Source organism: Phocoena sinus, chromosome 4, assembly GCF_008692025.1.
Source record: "Phocoena sinus isolate mPhoSin1 chromosome 4, mPhoSin1.pri, whole genome shotgun sequence".
NCBI lineage: Eukaryota > Metazoa > Chordata > Mammalia > Artiodactyla > Phocoenidae > Phocoena > Phocoena sinus.
Genome location: NC_045766.1, coordinates 78,867,093 through 78,873,835, shown reverse-complemented (window position 1 = coordinate 78,873,835; position 6,743 = coordinate 78,867,093).

Here is a 6,743-nt window from a genome sequence, read left to right as displayed (position 1 = left end):
TGTTTGGAGATCTAAGTTCGAATTAACTTTGCCCTGGGGGCTAAAGTGCAGAGCCCCTCAGATGCATGAAATTTGCTCAGAACTAATTAGACAAAGCAGATACTAGCAACATTCCTCCCCTTCTCCTGTGTTTTACAGTGAAGACATCCGAGAGAAAAAGTCAGGGGCACATAATGAGAGTAAATACGGTAATCCGGTCACTTGCAAGTTCAAGCACTGGACTTGGGACTTAGTAGTGCCAGATGGGGGGCACTTACAGCCTCCCTCTGACCTGGACTGAAATGTGGGTGACAGACAAGATTGGCTCAGATCCTGGGAAATAATAACCTATGACTACAGCACAGGGAAGAGGAAGCACTGCCCTGACAAGAGAGGCAGCCTCTCGCCCAAGTGAAGTGTTTGTTCACTCCTGTGAAAAGCAAAAGATTAAGCTAATGCTCCAGTCTTTAACAAGGCAACTACTTCAGGGATATTGATGTTTTGATTGATCCTTTATTCCTGATTGTTCAAAGTGGACCTCAAAGGAGAAGTCACAGCAAAGAAGTTACCACCTAACAGGTATAGTTTTTCTTTCTCTTTTGCTGCTGCCCCCAGTTCCATGTGAAAGAAGTGTGGGAACACAAATGTATCTTAAGTTTGAGGTCAACATCGCTGTGGGATGTGTATGTGTTGGCCTTGCTGCTCTCCATATTTCTGGGGCGGAAAAAATCATGAAGGGAATCACTTAATACTGAGTCTCATTCATAATGCTTCCTGATCCTGCACTTGCCTCCTAGAGAAATAATCACAGTGGAAACCTCAACCGTAATGAGCCACCATGAGTCATACATACACTCAGCCCACTCTCTGTGGTAGTTGGAGCCTCCTGACCCAGAAGATACCACGGTTGGGGACTGTGGGAGCTAGACAGTAGGAGCATCCCAGCCCTGGTTCCGCTCAGCCTGCTGAATTAGCGTTGGCGGACCCTGGGACCACAGCTGAGACAAAGCAGCGTGACAGTCACAGGGCCTCAAGTCCTCAGTTAGGGGTCCCTCCTAGGCCTGCCACACACTGCACAGCCCTGGGGCTGCACTGGCTTTGCCCCAGTGAGTTTTCTGTCTCCACTTGCCAGGTGAGGCACCTTGTCCCATAGAACCGAGCCTCTCCTACAGGTGTCAGCACCACCAAGCCCTCCTCCCCACCTCACAGCCCAGCCTGGCTGAGCCTATGGCCAGAGACTTTGCTTTAAGGCAACTCCACATCTGGGGATGGTCAGGAGTCACCTCTGAGGCCACTGAACCTTGACTCAGTGAGTCACGTGTGGCAGGCACTATCCCCGCCATCTCATGGATGGCTGTGCGACTCTGCTGCTGGGAAGGCCGATGGTCACCACCGAGATGGCCAAGGTAAATGGATTATCTCCACTGGGATGGGTGTTTGGTCTCTAAAGATATGGCCAGAGTCTAAAATATTCTAAGCAAGGCCCCAGAGGCTACAGCTTATTTAATTAGTTGGTTAATACAAAAGATTATTTTCCCATACAACAAAAGCACTTATTCAAAATACATTTTAGTTATATAATAAACTTAGTCTAAACAAGGGGTTCGCAAACTACGGCTCAGAAGCCAGATGTGAGCCATTTGGGGTTCTTTTTTTTAATCATCTTTATTGGAGTATAACTGCTGTACGATGGTGTGTTAGTTTCTGCTGTTTAACACAGTGAATCAGCTATATGTACACATATATCCCCATATCCTCTCCCTCTTGCGTCTCCCTCCTACCCTCCCTATCCCACCCGTCTAGGTGTTCACAAAGCACCAAGTTGATCTCCCTGTGCTATGCGGCTGCTTCCCACTAGCTATTTTATGTTTGGTAGTGTATATATGTCCATGCCACTCTCTCACTTTGTCACAGCTTACCCTTCCCCTTCCCATATCCTCAAGTACATTCTCTAATAGGTCTGTGTCTTTATTCCCATCTTACCCCTAGGTTCTTCATGACATTTTTTTGTTTTTTTCTTAGATTCCATATATATGTGTTAGCATACGGTATTTGTCTTTCTCTTTCTGACTTACTTCACTCTGTATGACAGGCTCTAGGTCCATCCACCTCACTACAAATAACTCAATTTCGTTTCTTTTTATGGCTGAGTAATATTCCATTGTATATATGTGCCACATCTTCTTTATCCGTTCATCCGATTATGGACACTTAGGTTGCTTCCATCTCCTGGCTATTGTAAACAGAGCTGCAATGAACATTTTGGTACGTGACTCTTTTTGAATTATGGTTTTCTCAGGGTATATACCCAGTAGTGGGATTTCTGGGTCATATGGTAGTTCTATTTGTACTTTTTTAAGGAACCTCCATACTGTTCTCCATAGTGGCTGTACCAATTCACATTCCCACCAGCAGTGCAAGAGTGTTCCCTTTTCTCCACACCCTCTCCAGCATTTACTGTTTCTAGATTTTTTGATGATGGCCATTCTGACCAGTGTGAGATGATATCTCATTGTAGTTTTGATTTGCATTTCTCTAATAATTAATGATGTTGAGCATTCTTTCATGTGTTTGTTGGCAGTCTGTATATCATCGTATCTCTTTCTCTGAATAAACACAGGAAAGCCTTTTAAGAACTCTGGTAATTAGATGGAGCCCACCTGGGTAACTCTGGGTAACTAATTCCCTGTCTCAAGGTCTGCAACCTCAATCACAGCTGCAAAGACCCTTTTGCCAATATAAGGAAACATATTCACATGTTCCGGGGATTAGGATATGGATGTCTTTGGGGGCCATTATTCTGTCTCCCACAAGGAGACAATCAAGATATCATAGAGGAGTGTCGGGAAGTTAATTAATTAAAATATTAGGCTATTTTTTATGGATTTCATGATGTTTGCTACTTGTCCTTTTTAGTATTTGTTATTTATTGTGATTTCACTTCTCATTCTTTCTCACATAGAGAGAAAATACATATTCTCTTTGGTACCTAATTATGTATTTTCAACTTTGTACTCTTTTTTGTAAAGAAGACTCCTCCAATTGTATATGCCTCAGACCCCACATGAGCCGACATAAGACGACACATGGGCACCTCTACTCACCCACTGACTCAACTGAGAACTTGATGAAATCTCTCCCACTGCCAGCTGGGGAGAGTCTACTGCTGGCCGGGGTGGGTGACCCGTGGGCTCACAGGCCAGCAGGGGAGCCAGGGAGTGCTAAGTGGAGCTGACTGGTGTCTCACAGTGACCCTCCTTTTGTCTGGGCCCTGGAGAGTCACTTTCCCAGCAAATGCAGCACATGGACATGCCCTTAGGGCTGCCCAGAATGACATCTCTGCTAAATTTCAAAACCTAACAGGCAGCACCTTGGACCTCTCACTGGGCATCTTCTTTCTTGTACCTAAAGCCAACCAATTCCCATGTCAATACCTGTTTTCTGGCCCGTTGGCCTGGATGTAGCCACAGCACCATTCCGGTGGTCTCTAAATACCTGACTCCAAAGGTTACTAGTTGATGGCTTTCCATCCTCCTATTTCCACCCCCAGGCAAAGTCTTCCCGTCACCTTCCTTCTACGCCTTCCCTTCCACACGTTCCTTCTGTAGTAGAGGAGCGTGCATGTCACACATTTTTCTGATGTTTTCTAGTTTGGAGTCGAGATCAGCCACCTATCCCGTATCATTCATGCTGAGGGTGCTGCATCTCACAGCCTAATCCCCTGAGCAACAGGAAATCCCGGGTCCTGAAGCAGGGTCTCATTCAGCCTAGTTTAGGAACCTGAAATTGCTGAGTCCGCTCGCAGCACCAGGCTCCCTTTGTGAGCCTCCTGTAACCTGTCATCCTTCTCTGTTGCTCCCAGCTCACCCCTGGGTTCCATCTAGTTCCCATCCTTGAGGATGCCTCTGCAGTCCTTTCCTTGCTCCCTTTTCACCCATGAAAGTAGCACCCTGTGCTACTCTCCTTTCTCCCCTCCCTCCCCACTCCGTTGCTCTCCTCTGCTCTCCCCCACCCCGGGGATCCTTGTTCCTTCTACTGCAGAAACAATTCACATTTTCTTTAGAATTTACCCCCTTATCCTCTGGTCTCGGTATGCACCACTCTCCTTCCTTTCTTTCTCCCCAAGTTGGAATCTTCTCCCGGAACAGCACACTCTCCACCCACAGTGGTTCCCTCTGGGCCGACTTCTGAGGGACACGTGCCTCTACAGTTCCTCCTCCACTTCTCTCCCTGCCAGATCAGCCTGTGGATGGACACTGATCAGCTGGTAACATCCCCAGAAAGGCACACTCTCCTCTTCCTTTTCAGGCTGAAGGTCATGTTGGCCTCTTCCAGCAGGTTCCATTTATTTATGAGGAGCCTGAGCACCAGAGAAGTTAGTGAGAGAGTCAAAGGCCAGTGGCAGGGCCTAGGCCCTCTTGACAGTGAAAGCAGGACAGTACCTGCCACATCTCCAGCCCCAGGGAGCAAAATCCAAAGTCCTCTGACCTCCAGGTGACAGTAGGACAGCTGGGCCCTGTTTGGTCACAGTTAGTCATTCCCTTGTGTACCCCCATGTATGTCATTCACGGAAGACCTCCCTTCTCCCTAATTTAATAGGAGACCTGGAACTTTAGCAAATGAAGTTACTGCATTTATTTACATCAGCCTGGTCAGGCCACTGCTGCATGCACCCAGGACTGAGCCTTCAACAATGTCAATGATTTCTTAGGCAGCACACACTGTGGAACCATCCTGAATGTGCAGCCACCCCAAAGCTCTCCAAAGGTCCTTTGCCAAAGCTGTTTTTTTTAAAGGGCTTAGTAAAAGGCCCTGGCTGGTGAGAAACAAAAGAAAAAGCTCCAACATAAACAATGAGGAAAATACAAAGGCTAAGAACCACTGAATCTGCAGAAAACAGGCAGCATCAGCCCCAGAAAAACTGCAGGTCCTTTTAGTGGTATGGCCATCTGCTCACATGAGCCTCTGCTTAGAAAGTGAAGGATGTGGAACACAGATGGAGCCTCCCTGGAACTGCTCAAGAGAGCCAGTGGACTGACACATGGTCCTCTGACTGTGAGAGGGAGGACCCGCAGCTCTCCAGAGTGCAGGGCCAGATGCCTCTGGATATGGCTGGAGTGATAGCAAAGTTCCTTGGTCCCTTCTGCTGTAACCAGCATTGAGATGGCAAGAATTGAGGACCTTAGGGAATCACTTTCTGCCCAAGAACAGAGAGCTACCCCAAAGGACTCACATGACATGGAGGGCTCTGTGTGAAATGAACTGCCTAGGAACAAGTCTGCACAGAAACGAAGGAGGTTTAATAAATGGTTTACCCACTCAGAAACGCGTCTTGTGAAGGATGCAGCACAATGTTGAATTAAGAACACAGGTCTTGGGACTTCCCTGGTGGTGCAGTGGTTAAGAATCCACCTGCCAATGCAGGGGACATGGGTTCGAGCCCTGGTCCGGGAAGATCCCACATGCGGCGGAGCAACTAAGCCCGTGCACCACAACTACTGAGCCTGCACTCTAGAGCCCGCAAGCCACAACTGCTGAGCCCTCGCACCACAACTACTGAAGCCCGCACACCTAGAGCCCGGGCTCCACAATAAGGGAAGCCACCGCAATGAGAAGCCTGTGTACTGCAATGCAGAGTAGCCCCTGCTCGCCGCAACTAGAGAAAGCCTGCACAGCAACAAAGACCCAATGCAGCCAAATAATAAATTAATTAATTTAAAAAAAAAGAACACAGGTTTTGGAGTCAGACTGACATGGGTTCAAATTCTGGCTCCACCTCCTACTAGCTAAGCCATGTCAACTAATCACTCGCCCACAGAGGGGGTGAGGATGTGTGCACTCAGGGCAGCAAGCCCCAGTCACATACAAACACTGTTTATTAATTTATTCATTCATTTATTGATGGCTCTTCCTTGCTGAGAATTTATCCCATCTTTGGTATTCAGACTAAATACTGGATTTTACAATTAATTATTTTTGCAAAGGCCTCACTGAAGAAGTATTTTACTTTCATGGAATTTAAGAGGCGATCATTTCCACCCTCTGCTGGCTAGATTTCACACATTCCCAAGCAATGAGGAACAGGTGCAAACCTCAGAGTAAATACAGCTGGAATGAATTAAAACTGCACAGCTAACTGGTCTTATTAAATTCACATGAAAGAGAGATGTGGCTGGCATATACCAGTCACCTAGTCACTGTCATTTTCCTGCCCACAGGGCATCATTCTGTAAGAAGGGCTGATGTAAGAGTGGAATAGGATCAAGACTGGGGGTGTTGGCTGGCACCCCATCGACCCCAGTCCAGATCGACATCTAACAAAGCTCCAGGCCGTCTGTTTCCATGATCTCTTGCCAAGTAACAAACCTCCCCCAAACATACTAATTAAACCAACCACCATTTTATTTTCTGTCATGCTCCTGTATGTTGACGGGGCTCTGCCGGGAGTTCTGCGCACACAGCATGTGTAGACACTTAGCTGGACAGAGACACGGGTTAGGCCATAAGACGGTTAAGATCTCTAAAAGGCATCTACCCCCTTGTCTCCCTCCTGGCACAGCTGTGCGGGGACGTGTGGGTGCAGTGCACGCTCACCCCACTATTACGGGCCTCTGAACCTCTCTGTTCCCCTAGGTCCATCAGGAGAATCTGCTTTTCCAAGGGGGAAGCCTTTGTCCAGTGAGGTAGAAAGCTTCCCATAGTCTACCCGGTCCTCTGGCTGCCCCTGACCCCCCAGTCCAGAATGGGGACTGGGGAAGGCAGGG